This window comes from Saimiri boliviensis, chromosome 1 (assembly GCF_048565385.1).
Source record: "Saimiri boliviensis isolate mSaiBol1 chromosome 1, mSaiBol1.pri, whole genome shotgun sequence".
Classification (NCBI taxonomy): Eukaryota; Metazoa; Chordata; class Mammalia; order Primates; family Cebidae; genus Saimiri; species Saimiri boliviensis.
Window position 1 is genome coordinate 166,104,422 of NC_133449.1, and position 13,907 is coordinate 166,118,328.

At 38.8% G+C, this 13,907-nt stretch overlaps 1 protein-coding gene across 7 annotated transcripts in view; it reads right to left on the bottom strand.

The window, feature by feature from the left end:
- KLHL3 (kelch like family member 3) overlaps window positions 1-13,907 on the bottom strand; it is a 304,443-nt gene that overhangs the window by 154,688 nt on the left and 135,848 nt on the right. For 6 of the 7 annotated variants that reach the window (XM_074379902.1, XM_074379899.1, XM_074379898.1 and 3 more), the window contains one exon: window positions 9,666-9,784. The exons of the other annotated variant lie outside the window; for it this stretch is intronic. The gene's annotated coding sequence lies outside the window, so the exon portion shown is untranslated. The remainder of the gene's footprint in view (window positions 1-9,665; window positions 9,785-13,907) is intronic. 7 annotated transcript variants of the gene reach the window in all.

Below are 13,907 nucleotides of genomic sequence, written 5' to 3' on the forward strand. Positions count from 1 at the left end.
CAGCAAAGGAAACAATCAACAAAGTGAAAAGACAGCTTCGATAATAGGAGAAAATGTTTACAAACTACTCATTTGACAAGGGGTTAATAACCAGAATATATAAGGAGCTCAAACGGCTCTACAGGAAAAAAATCTAATAATCTAATTAATAAATGGATGAAAGATATGAATAGACGTTTTTCAAAAAAAGACATAAAAATGACAAACAGGTATATGAAAAGGTGCTCGACATCACTGATTATCAGAGGAACGCAAATCAAAACTACAATGAAGTAACTCACCCCATTTAAGATGGCTTTTATCCAAAAGACAAGCAATAACAAATGCTGGCAAGGATGTGGAGTAAAGGGAACCCTCATACACTGTGGTAGAAATGTAAATTAGTACAACCACTATAGACGTTCTTCCAAAAACTAAAAATAAAGCTACCATATGATCCAGCAATATCACTGTTAGCTATAAACCCAAAAGAAAGAAAATCAGTATACTAAAGAGACATCTACACTACCATGTTTATTACAGCACTATCCACAATAGCCAAGACATGGAAGTAACCTAAGTGTCCATCAACTGATGAATGGATACAGAAAATTCAGCCAAAAAAAAAATGAGATCCCCTTATTTGCAACAACGTGGATGGAACCAGAGGTCACTATGTCAAGCGCAATAAGCCAGACATAGAAAGACAAACTTTGGATGGTCTCTGGAGCTAAAAATTAAAACAATTGAATTCATGGAGACAGAGAGTAAACAAATGGTTACCAGAGCCTGGGAAAGGTACTAGTGGGGAGGGAGTGAAGATGGCTAATGGGGCCAGGTGCAGTGGTTCACACCTGTAACCCCAGCACTTTGGAAGGCCAAGGTGGGCAGATTTCCTGAGGTCAGGAGTTTGAGACTAGCCTGACCAACATGGTAAAATCCTGTCCCTACTAAAAACACAAAAAGTATCTGGGTGTGGTGGTGGCTGCCTGTAATCCCAGCTACTTGGAAGGCTGAAGCACAAGAATCGCTTCAACCCAGGAAGCAGAGATTGCAGTGAGTCAAGATTGTACCACTGCACTCCAGCCTGCACAACAGAGCGAGACTGTCTTAAAATAAAACGGCTATTGGGTACAAAAAGAGTTCGAATAAGTAAAATCCAGTATTTGACAGCATAACAGAAATAGTCAATAATAATTTCATTGTACATTTTAAAATAACTAAAAAGTATAATTGGATTGTTTCTAACACAAAGAATAAATGCTCGAGGTGATAGATACCTCATTTACCCTGAGATGATTATTATCCATTGCATGCTTCCATCAACATATCTCATGTATCCCATTAATATATACACCTATGTATCCAAAAAAATAAAAATTAAAAAAATAATAATCAGCAGAGATTTTAAAAAGAACATTGGACAACACAGGTTATTAACAGAAACATCTACACACATACACTCATACACACACACACACACACACACACACACACGAGATTAGGCAAATATGGCAAAGTATATATAATTATCGACTCCAGGAGGAAGGCATATGGGTACTCATTATATTCACCTTTTAACTTTTGTATGTTTGAAAATCTTTACCACAAAGAAATACATTATACAGCACTGTCAGAAAATATGCCATAATTGTTCAGTGATTCTATCTAGATGGTAGATTTATGGATGATTGTTATTTTCTTCTTTTACTTTGATTCATTTTCTACAATGTACATATATTATTTTTATTATCAACAATTAAAGCCACATTCTATTGAGCACTAAAAAAGTGTGCTATCATATGTGTCTATTGTAATATGTCCTTTTTGCCAAATTACTTGATAGTATAATAGATACGACAGAGGCCAGCTACGTTTTCTATCCCTCTTCACATTTCTGAGGTGTGCCTCTTAGAGGCACAAGTTTAGGGCAATTTGTGTTTGAACTCTGAGGTCAGGAAGCATCTTGGAAAAAGTTTCTAGATAAATGGTTGCTTTACTAGTTGGGGTACACCCTCACTAATGTGATGCTATCAGTTTTAGGGCCATAGAAGTGACTTACCAACATAACCCCCTAGATCAGTGAATGGCACCACCATCCAGCTAAGGTTGCTAGGTGTCCTTTCCCTTGACAACCACCCCACAACCAATTCCACTTTCCAGACATGCTTAACTGCTTGCAATTCTCCTAAAAGACATGCCCTCTGAGCTCCAGGCCTTTGCATATAACGAGCCCTTTGTCTAATGTTCCACAGCATTTTTAATGTCGTGGTGCACACAGAAAATAATTAATATAATATAATACACAGGGATAAACTGGAAAGAATTTGGTGTTATCTACAAGAGCCTTGCTACAAAAATTCAATAGGGAAGATATTTAATATTTAAGATAATACATGTTATTTATATTTAAGATATCTAGATATATTTAATAAGATGACATGTTAATAAAAACCTTTAGCTTACTCATTTAAAAATTATTTTTTCTTTTTAATTTGAAATAATTCTAAACTTACAAAAGAGTTGCAACAATAATGCAAATGACATTTTTCCTGAAACAGTTGAGAATAAATTGTCAACATGATGCCCCAGTGCCCTCCACTAAGACTTTAGTGTATAATTGCTGTGAACAAGGACATTCTCCTACATAACCACAATATAACTATCACAATTATGAAATTAACATTAATCCATCACTGCCAACTAACCACAAGCCCCATTTGAGTTTTGACAACCGTCCCAATAATATGAATGGATCTAGTCCAGAATCACATGCTGTTTTTCATTGTCATGGCTCTTAAGTCTCCTTGACTTTGTTGAACCTCTTTTGAAGATTACAGACTTATTATGAGTTATTTTGTATGATGTACCTCAATTTGAATTTGTCTAATATTTCCTCATAATTAGAGTAAGATTATATATTTTAACAGGAATGTCACAGAAGGGACACTGCATCCTGTGGGGAACATTCCCGTGTGAGACCCCCAAAAGGCGTGAGTCTCACTATACGGTGAGTTTGATCCCAAACACAGTTTCCTACTGGAGGCAGTCGAGCTATCCGGAAATATAGGAACTTAAAGATGAATGATCAGTTTCTAATATCAACCACAATATCATTTGGGTCTAAAACTATGCGTTGCTGCTAGACCGAGTGACCCCCTACCAGCAACCAGTTCCTGCTTTTAACCTTTTCTTTACTTACCTGACTACCTAATGGTTTAACTGTCGATATTTGCAAAGCAAATGCCACCATAAGGGATGGCTTTGATTCCTGACTCAGAGATTCCTGAATGGGGAAGTTGAGTTAAGTTGAGTCAGGAGTAGACAAAGGAGAATCCAATTAAAAGATATTCTGATGGGGCCGGGCTCAAGCCTGTAATCCCAGCACTTTGGAGGCCGAGGCGGGTGGAGAGATCAAGAGATCCAGACCATCCTGGTCAACATGGTGAAACCCCGTCTCTACTAAAAATACAAAAAAGTAGCTGGGCATGGTGGCATATGCCTGTAATCCAAGCTACTCAGGAGGCTGAGGCAGGAGAATTGCCTGAACCCAGGAGGCGGAGGATGCGTGAGCCGAGATCGCGCCATTGCACTCCAGCCTGGGTAACAAGAGTGAAACTCCGTCTCAAAAAAAAAAAAAAAAGATATTCTGATGAGCAAAACCAAAAAACCTTTTCACATCTCAGTTCTAAAACAAGGTCAAACCAGAGATACCTGCAGCCAGGAGGAATAATGTTTGGATGTAAACAAGCTTTGTGAATAATGTTTGGATGCAAACAAGCTTTGTGAATAATGTTTGGATGCAAACAAGTTTTGTGATTACAGGAAATTCTGTTACTTTTTACAACCACTGATTGTATATCTGACTTCTCTATTGTATAGGCCATGTGAGGCATACATTTGCATTCCTCTTACTATGACCTAAACCAGAGCCAAGAAAGTATATTTATTCCTGGCCTTTGAAAAATAAAATTTGCTGTTTAGGCACAGCCTATCAGCCCTCCAGACGCCTCGCTTTCTCTCTCTCTGTCTTTATTAATTTTCCAGGTGCACTCCCTCTTCCAGGTATTGGGACCCTCTTGCAGGTCGAGAGACCCCCGGGCAGACGTGCCTACCCGTCCCGGACGGTCCACGACAGCATCCTATCAGGTAGTACATTTCTTCTTGTCCCATTACTGTTAACTTTAATCACTCAACTAATGGATTATCTGCCAGATTTTCCACTCTGAAGTTGCTTTTGTTCTGCTTTGTAAGTACTAAATTTGTCTGGAGGTATTTTGAAACTACATAATATCCCTTTCCTTATCAAACTTTCATCCACTAATTTTTAATATTCATTGATGATTCTCAGCTGAATCTACAATCATTTATAAATCTATGATCATTTACAAATGGTGATTTTCCTACTCAAGCATTACATCTACACTTACTAGATCTCTTCCTCTCAACTATTTATTCATGTGTTTATATCCATCTGGACTTATGAATTCCTGTTTTTATTCCATGGGTTATAATCTATTCTACTATTATTATTTTGGCACCCAAAGTATATCAGATTTGGCTACTGGGAATCCATTCAAACTGACTTCTGTGTTCTTTTGACATGTCCCCATAATTCTTCGAGCACGTTTTACTTTCTGGCTTGACAAGATATCGTGGGCTCATCTTGGACTTTCACTGCCCTATCCTAGAAGAAGCGATTTCAAGAAATATTGGTTCCTTTTAGTGGAGAATGGCACTTAGAAATAGGATACTGGCACTAGATGTGGCACACTGCTGTTGGGGGATTGCCACCCCCAGACAGAGCTAGGGGATATATGTATATATACAGACTCATGGCACATTATGTATACACATACATTAATGTATGTAATTCACACATTTACTTCTATATTTATTTCTACATTAATCTATCTAACCATGAGTTCACACCAGTACCTCAATTCCAATCCAATACCATAAAGTTTATTCCAGTTTTTTTCTTTTGCATATTTATAACTCTCTTCTCCGACAGTGGAAAACTTGGCTCCCATATTCCTCAATATAGTTACTTATTGGCTCAATCTTGCCTGCATATAATCAATTTCCTTTCCTGCTACCACCCCTTTACAAAGATGGCCTTCTTGCCCTACTCAGACTCTCATACACTAGGCTGGCCCATCATTGCTGCCACAGGCCTCTCCCATGTAGCTGCCTTCCTCACCTTGCTGGGCCTCAATGCCCCATGCCAGGCCACCACCATCCCACTGCAGAGATTCCCTCCCCAACCCAATCAAACTCTGACACATGGTGCCAAGCCAGCAAGTATCTTCCTTACCCCACTTAGGCTCTAACATTTATCACTGAGTTATGAATTCTACCCCAAAATCTAGGTGCCCTCCTCACCTCATTCAAGCCCCAACACCCTGTGCCAGGTTTCTGCTGTCACCACTCTCCTATGCAGAAAACCTCCTCACCTCTCTCAAGTCCCAACCACCATATGGGCTGTTATGATCTTCCTCCTCACAGACCCCTTCCCACTTCACATGGGTTCTGATACCCCACTTCAAGCTGCCCCTAGCACCATCCAGTGCATATGTCTATCTTGCTCAGCCCTACCTAGTTTTTTTATTGACTTATTTAGAAAAAAATTGAAAGTAGGAAAGAAAGAAAAGAACAGGTTTTATACATGAAATGGCCATATACAATTCCTGATCAAGACTTTTTAATGACAGTCTTTTCCATTTTTTATATCCACCAACCATAAGAAGCTTTAGGTATGAACAAATTGTTGAAAATTTAAAAGTTTTTATAACCATTTAAAAATAAGCCACAACTGAAATTTCCTTTAAAGAATGTAATACCTCTTCTTTTTCTTTTATTGGAAAATGAAAGCATTTCCAATGATGTGATATCTTAAAATTTAAAAGATGACTTGCTGCTATATGAATTCTGGACTGTAGAATAGAGAGGGGGAATCAGTAGGAGTCTACCACAGCAGTCCAAGGAAGAGATAGTGATGGCTGAGACTAGGCTGGTAGTAGAAAACAGAAAAACAAGTGAATGAATTCAAATACACTGGAGGCCGGGTGTGGTGGCTCATACCTGTAATCCTAGCACTTTGGGAGGCCAAGGCAGGCGGATCACATGAGGTCAGGAGTTCGAGACCAGTCTGGCTGGCCAACATGGCAAAACTCCATCTCTACTAAAAACAAAAAAAATTACCCAGGTGTGGTGGCATGTGCCTGTAGTCCCAGCTACTCAGGAGGCTAAGGCAGGAATCGCTTGGACCTGGGATGCAGAGGTTACGGTGAGCCAAGATCATGCTACTGCAGTCCAGCCTGGGCAACAGAGTAACACTCTGTCTAAAAAAAAAAAAAAAATAGGCATTAGGATAGCAAGGCCAAAAGATATTTCCTGATGGACTTGATATAGGGCATAAGAGGAAGAGTAATTGAGAATGGCTCGCAGGCTTCTCAGTTGTGCAACTGGATATATTAAAATTCCATTTACCAAAATTTGGAAGACAGAGAGGAAGCAGGTCTGCTGTTAAAACTCAGGAGTTCTGTTTTAGACATGTTAAATCTGAAATCTCTACTAGGTATGATCTAACGAGAATTGTTTAGTAAACAGTTGAATATCAGAGTTAGGGCTAAAAATAAAAATTTGTAATTAATTTTCATGTAGTATTTAAAGACATGAGATCAGATCACACAGCAAGAATATATAGATAGAAAGATATTTCCAGACAGAACTCTGGGGCACTCCAACATTTAGAAGTTCTGTGGAAGAAAATAAGAATGAGGAAGAAAAAGAAGAGGAAGATGAGTAGGAAGATGAGGTAAACATACAGATAAGACCAAGAAAAAGCAGCAAGTGAGGCTGGAGAAAAACAAGGCGAGTGTAACATCTTGGAAGCCAACGCAAGAAAGTACTTCGGTAACGAGGGAGAGGATGGCCATAATAAAAAAGTTAGACGATAATAAGTACTAGCGAAGATGTGGGAAAACTGAAACACACATACATTGCTTGGTGAAAATGTAAAAATGGTGCGGTCACTTGGGGTTTTTGTTTTTACTTTTTCCACTTTTATTTTAGGGTAGAAAATACTTTTATTCAGGGTGTACATGCAGGATTGTTACGTGGGTAAATTGTGTGTCACTGGGGTATAGTGTACAAATAATTTTATCACCCACGTAGTGAGCAAAGTACCCGATAGGTGATTTTCAACCATCACCCTCCTTCCACTCTCCCCACTCAAGTAGTCCCCTTCTTTGCGTTCGTGCGTACTTAATGTTTCAGTCCCACTTATAAGGTGAGAACATACAGTATTTGGTTTTCTGTACCTCCCTAACTTGCTTCAGATAATGGCCTCCAGCTGCATACATGTTGTTGCAAAGGACACGATTTTGTTCTTTTTAATGGCTGCATAGTATTTCATGGTGTATACACACCACAGCTTCTTTCTCCAGTCCACCATGATGTGCATCTAGGTTGACACCATGTGTTTGTGATCGTGAATAGTTGTGTGGCCACTTTGGAAAACCGTGTGGTAGTTCCTCAAACATTCAGATACCATATGACCCAGCAACCTCACTAACCAAGAAAAATGAAAACATACGTTCCCACACAAATATGTATGCAAATGTTTATAGCAGCATTATTCATAATAGCCAAATAGTCGAAATAATCAACTACTGGATATGGAATATCAAGTGGCAATAAAAAGGAATAAAGTACTAATACACGGTACAATATGGGTGAACCTTCAATACATTATGCTAACTGAAAGAAGCTAGTCACAAAAGATCACATATTGTATGATTCCATTTACATGTAATGTTCAGAATAGGCAAAATCAATGGAAACAGAAAGTAGATTAATGGTTGCATGGGGCTAGGGGAAGAAAAGGAGGGAGAAATGGGGAGCAATGGTTACTGGACACAGAGTTCCATTAGGGAGAACAAAAATGTCCTAAAATTAGATTGTAGTGATGGTTGCACCACCCTGTGAATAAACTAAAAACATTAAACTATACAGTTTAAACAGATGAATTGTATGGTATGTAAGTTATCTCAATAAAGCTGTTTTAAAAAAAAAAAAATAAGGGAGGGATCACCTAAAACAAATACTGCTGAGAGATGAGCTGATTAGAATAGAGACCACTAGGTCGGGTAGCACAGAGGTCATTAGTGACCTTGACAAACAAATGTTTAATGCAGTGATGGAGAAAGGTAATTAGGGTGGGCTGAGAGGGAATGAGAAGTGAAGAAATGGAGTTGAAGAAGTTTTGTTGTGATTGCAGAGAAATAGAGTACTGGTTACAGGGTATATGGAATAAAGTTTGTTTGTGTAAAATGGGATGAGAATGAATCAATACAGATGGAGAAATTGATAATGCTAGAGAGAAAATGTTTATTCTTGTGACTTCTCTGTTTTCCCCTCTAAATTATAACTTGTGGGGAAACAAACATTATTTAATATTTGTTACTTGTCCCCACTAAATTATTAGCCCTTCCATGTCAGGGACCATGAATAACCCTTTACATGATAGGCATTCAATCAATATTTGTAAAATAATCACAAACTCCTACATATAGGCAAGATAAAATGGAGGAAAAATGTGAAAAAGGAAGCTAGATAATCTAGAAAAAAAGAGGAGAGTGAAATAATAGGGTAGATAGGCACTTGATGGTCACAATATTAACCTGGAAAGAGGAAATATTAAATTTGCCAACAAACCAGTTTATTATCTCTCTACCTCAAGTTCCTTAGGTTTGACACTAGCCCAAAGTCAAGCTAGCTCCGCATTTTTCCCAGTGGAGGTTCCAGACTCATGAACATGAAGTGGAGCTTTGTATCAGTTTTCTATCATTGCCATAACAAATTATTACAAAACTGGTGAGTTAAAACAAGATTATTATTTTACAGTTCCATAGGTCAGAAGTCTGACACAGGTTTCAGGGGGCTAAAATTATAGTTTCAGCAGGGCTGCATTTCCTTCTGAATGCTCTCGGGGAGAATCTGTCTTTCTAGAAGCTATCCACCTTCCTTGGCTCATGACCCCCTTCCTCAATCTTCAAAGTCAAGAATGGTGACTCTAGTTCCTTTCATACTTCAGATTTCTTCTGCTTTTCTTCCATGCTTCCTCCTCTCTCTCTTCTTCCCCCTCCCCCTCCTTTCCTCCTTTTATCCCTCCCATCTTCCATCCTTCTCTCCCCACTTCCAATCCCCCACTACAACCAGGAGAAAGATTACATGTTTATATTGTCCCCACTCAGATAATCCCAAATATTCTCTCCATTCAAGGTCCCTAACCTTAATCACATCTGCAAAGTACTTTTTGCCAGGTAAGGTAACATATTCATAGGTTTTGGAGATTAGGACACCAACATTTTTGGGAACTAAAGGAGACCACACATTTGTACAAGGTCATAAAGTCAACACCAATTTAAGTAAAAGAAGTGCTGAAGGATGATTTTAACTTTGATGACTCAGTTTACTTAGCCCTACATATAAGGTTAGAAATGCCAGATAAGGCTGGCGTGGTGGCTCACGCCTGTAATCCCAGCACTCTGGGAGGCTGAGGTGGGCAGATCACCTGAGGTCAACAGGTCGAGACCAGCCTGGTCAACATGGTGAAACCCTCTATCTACTTAAAAAAAAAAAAAAGATACAAAAAATTAGCTGGTCATGGTAGTACACACCTGCAGCCCCAGCTACTTGGGCGGCTGAGTCATGATCACTTGAATCCAGGAGGCAGAGGTTGCAATGAGCTGAGATCGCACCACTGTACTCCAGCCTGGGTGACAGAGTGAGACTCCGTCTGAAAAAAAAAAGAAAAGAAAAGAAATATCAGATGGTAAGGCACGGCAATGAAGGTAAGAGAAGAGTGAGGAAAGAATACAGAAAATACCACAGATAGACAATTTCTGTGCCCTAAAACTACTGCTGTGATTTGGTGGTGTCAAAGTTTGGATTCACAAATACACACAACCATATGTTGCTTCTCTTCATCAAGTTACATATTTTAAAATAGCTCAAATTTCTATTGCAGATTACAGAATGTGGGAGGGTGAAAGAGGGGTGAGGGTTGAAAAATTACCTGTTGGGTACAATGTTCACTATGCCAGTGATGAGTGCACTAAATACCTAGACTTCACCACTATGAAATATGTGCATATTTAAAAATCTGCACGTGTCACCTCTAAATACATTAAAAAATTATAATAAAAAGCCTCAAATTCCTTCTTTCCCTTCCAAATGCAGTGTTTCATCATTCATTTGCCACCAGATGGCAGAGAAGAGCAGAGAATAAATTCCTAAATATCAAAGAAAGACTGACCCCGGGAGAAGTCCAGCCCTCTGGAAGGAAGGCAAACCTAAATCTTTCAAAATAGAAAAGCATCTAATTTTTAAAAGCTTCCAGAGACATCAATTTCACAATTTTCCCTTAACTTATTTTTGGGAAACCTGTTAAAAATGCACATTGGTAAAACACAGCCTAATGGAGCTCAGAATTTTTAGGCTAATTCATAAATTCAGAAAGAGCTAAGAATCACTTTAGCTCAAAAAGTTACCAAAAATGGTTTTAAAAAGAAAACTTGCCCGACTTCCAAGAGGAGACTTAACGGCTGTCCCTCAAGCACCTCAAATTCAACTTGTCCCAAACAGAACTGTGTACCTTCCTCCCACACTTTCTTTTTTTCCTGCTCCCCTAGATGATACGAGGATTATTTAAAATCCATTTATCCCCCTCTGGATTATATTGTTGTTGTGCTGTGCATTTTAATTTTTTATACCTGCCAGGACATTATTGTCACTGTTTTATACAATGGGTCTTTGTTTGGGTTTACCCAAATGTTTTCCACTTTCTCTGCTCTTCTGTCCTTCTTGGATCTCAGATATTGCCTCTGGGATCACTTTTCTTCTGTCTGATGTATGCATCCTTTAGAATTTCCTGAGAGAGATCCAAGATGGCTGATCACCAGCAGCTCGGGATTGTAGCTCCCAGTGAAAGTGCAGAGAACGAGAGGACGCCACACTTTCAGATGAATTCTTGTTGCTCACGCACCAGGAGATTCCCAGCAGAGGAGCCCCACGGGTCGCCAGCACGACTCTTGTGGCCGGGGAGGCGGTTTTGCCGGCACCTCAGAGCGGCGGTTCTTGGTGCAGTGTCAGAAAAGCACCATCAATCTTAACGCCCGCTGTTTTAGCCAGAGCAGTGGGTTGCTCAGATTCTGGCGCTGAGAATCCTACAAGTTGGACATCCACTCAGAAACCCAATTACAAAGACAGTAATTATAAAGTCCACAGATGGATAAATCTATAATGAAGGGAAGAAACCAGCCTAAAAAGGCTGAGAATACCCAAAATCAGAATGCCTCTCCCTCAGCAGGGGATCACAATTCCTCATCAGCAATGGAACAAGGCCTGATGGAGAACAAGTGTGTTCCATTAACAGAAGCAGGCTTTCAAAGGTGAATGATAAGAAACTTCTGTGAATTAAAAGAACTTCTTCTAACCCAATGCAAAGAAACTAAGAAATTTGAAAAAAAAAAGTTTGATGAAATGTTAACAAGAATACACAATTTAGAGAGGAATATAAGTGAATTGATGGAGCTGAAAAATACAACATGAGAACTTCGCGAAGTATGCACAAGTTTGAACAGCCGAATTGATCAAGCAGAAGAAAGGATATCAGAGGTCAAAGACCAACTTAATGAAATAAAACGAGAAGACAAGATTAGAGAAAAAAGGATAAAAAGGAACGAGCAAAGTCTCCAAGAAATATGAGACCATGTGAAAAGACCTAATCTATGTTTGATAGGTGTACCTGAATGTGACAAAGAGAATGAATCCAAGCTGGAAAATATGCCTCAGGATATTATTCAGAAAAATTTTCCCAACCTAGCAAGGCAGGACAATATTCAACTCCAGGTAATACAGAGAACACCACAAAGATACTCCTCAAGAAGACCAACCTCAAGGCACATAATCGTCAGATTCACCAGGGTTGAAATGAAGGAGAAAATACTAAGGGTAGCCAGAGATAAAGGTCAGGTTACCCATAAAGGGAAGCCTATCAGACTCACAGCAGATCTCTCAGCAGAAACCCTACAAGCCAGAAGAGAGTGGGGGCCAATATTCAACATCCTTAAAGAAAAGAACTTTCAACCCAGAATTTTACATCCAGCCAAACTCAGCTTCATAAGCGAAGGAAAAATAAAATCTTTTACGAACAAGCAAGCACTCAGAGATTTCATCACCACCAGGCCTGCTTTACAAGACTTTCTGAAAGAACCACTACACATAGAAAGGAACAACCAGTATCAGCCTTTCTAAAAAATACCAAAAAGTAAAGAGCATCAACATAATGAAGAATTTACATCAACTAATGGGCAAAAAACAGCCAGCTAACATTAAATGGCAGTATTAAACTCACATATATTATTATTCATTCTAAATTTAAATCGACTAAATCCCCCAATCCAAATACACAGAGAGGCAAATTGAATAAAAAGCCAAAACCCATCGGTATGCTGCATCCAGACCCATCTTACATGCAAGGATACACAAAGACTCAAAACAAAGGGATGGAGAAAGATTTACCAACCAAATGGAGAGCAAAAATAAATAAATAAAAAGTAGGAGTTGCAGTTTTTGCCTCTGATAAAATAGTCTTTAAAGCAACAAAGATCAAAAGAAGCAAAGAAGGACATTATATGATGATAAAAGGACCAAAGCAACAAGAAGAGCTAAAGATTCTAAATATATACGTACCCAATACACGAATACCCAGATACATAAGATTTATAAAGAGACTTAGACTCCCACACAATAATAGTGGGAGACTGCAACATTAATATTAGATAGATCAATGAGACAGAAAATTTACAAAGCTATCCAGGACTTGAACTCAGATCTGGAACAAGTAAACTTTATTAACATTTATAGAACTCTCCACTTTAAATACACAAAATATACACTCTTATCAGTACCACATCATACCTACTTACAGGTTTAAATGAAATATTGGTTGGCTGCTTGTTTATTTTCTTCCCTCATTTTTTTCATGTCTCCATTATTAAGCACAATTATAGGCATACCCATTTTTAGACTGCATTCTAGCCTGGGCAATAAAGCAACACCCCCGTTCTCTCTCCCTCTTCCTCTTTCTCTTTCTTACTCTCCTTTATTCTTTATTTTATTATTATTTTTTTCTTCCTTTTTTTTTTAATTAAAAAAAAAATTTCCTGTAATGAACTAGTGATGAATTCTCTCGCCAAGCGCGGTGGCTCACGCCTGTGATCCCAGTACCTTGAGAGGTAGAGGCGGGCAGATCACGAGGTCAGGAGTTTGAGACCATTCCAGCTAACACGGTGAAAAATACAAAAAATTAGCTGGATGTGGTGGTGGGCACCTGTATGTAGTCCCAGCTACTCAGGAGGCTGAGGCAGGAAAATCATTTGAACCTGGGAGGCAGAGGTTGCGATGAGCCGAGATTATGCCACTGCACTCTATTCTAGGTGACAGAGCAAGACTCCATCTCAAAAAAAAAAAAAAAAAAAAAAGAATGAATTCTGTCAGCTTTCGTTTATCTGAAAAAAATGCCTCTTTTGCCTTCATTCTTGAAAGATATTTTTGGTTTAGTGTAAATTCTAGATTGGCAGATATTTTGTCAGCCCTTTTCAGATACCAGTCCATGTCACCTGGCTTCTGTTTGTGCTGTTAAGCAGCCAAGTGATAATACAACTGCTGCTGTTTTGAAAGTAATCTACTTTGTTTTCCTCTGGTGTTTCTGATATCTTTCTCTTTGCCTGTTGTTTGCTGCAGTTTCTAGAATGTGTCTTGGATAGATTTCTTTTTATTTATCCTACTTGGGGTTGCTGGGCTTCTTTAATTCATTCTGAAATATTTGCAACCACCTCATCTTCAAACATTGTCGC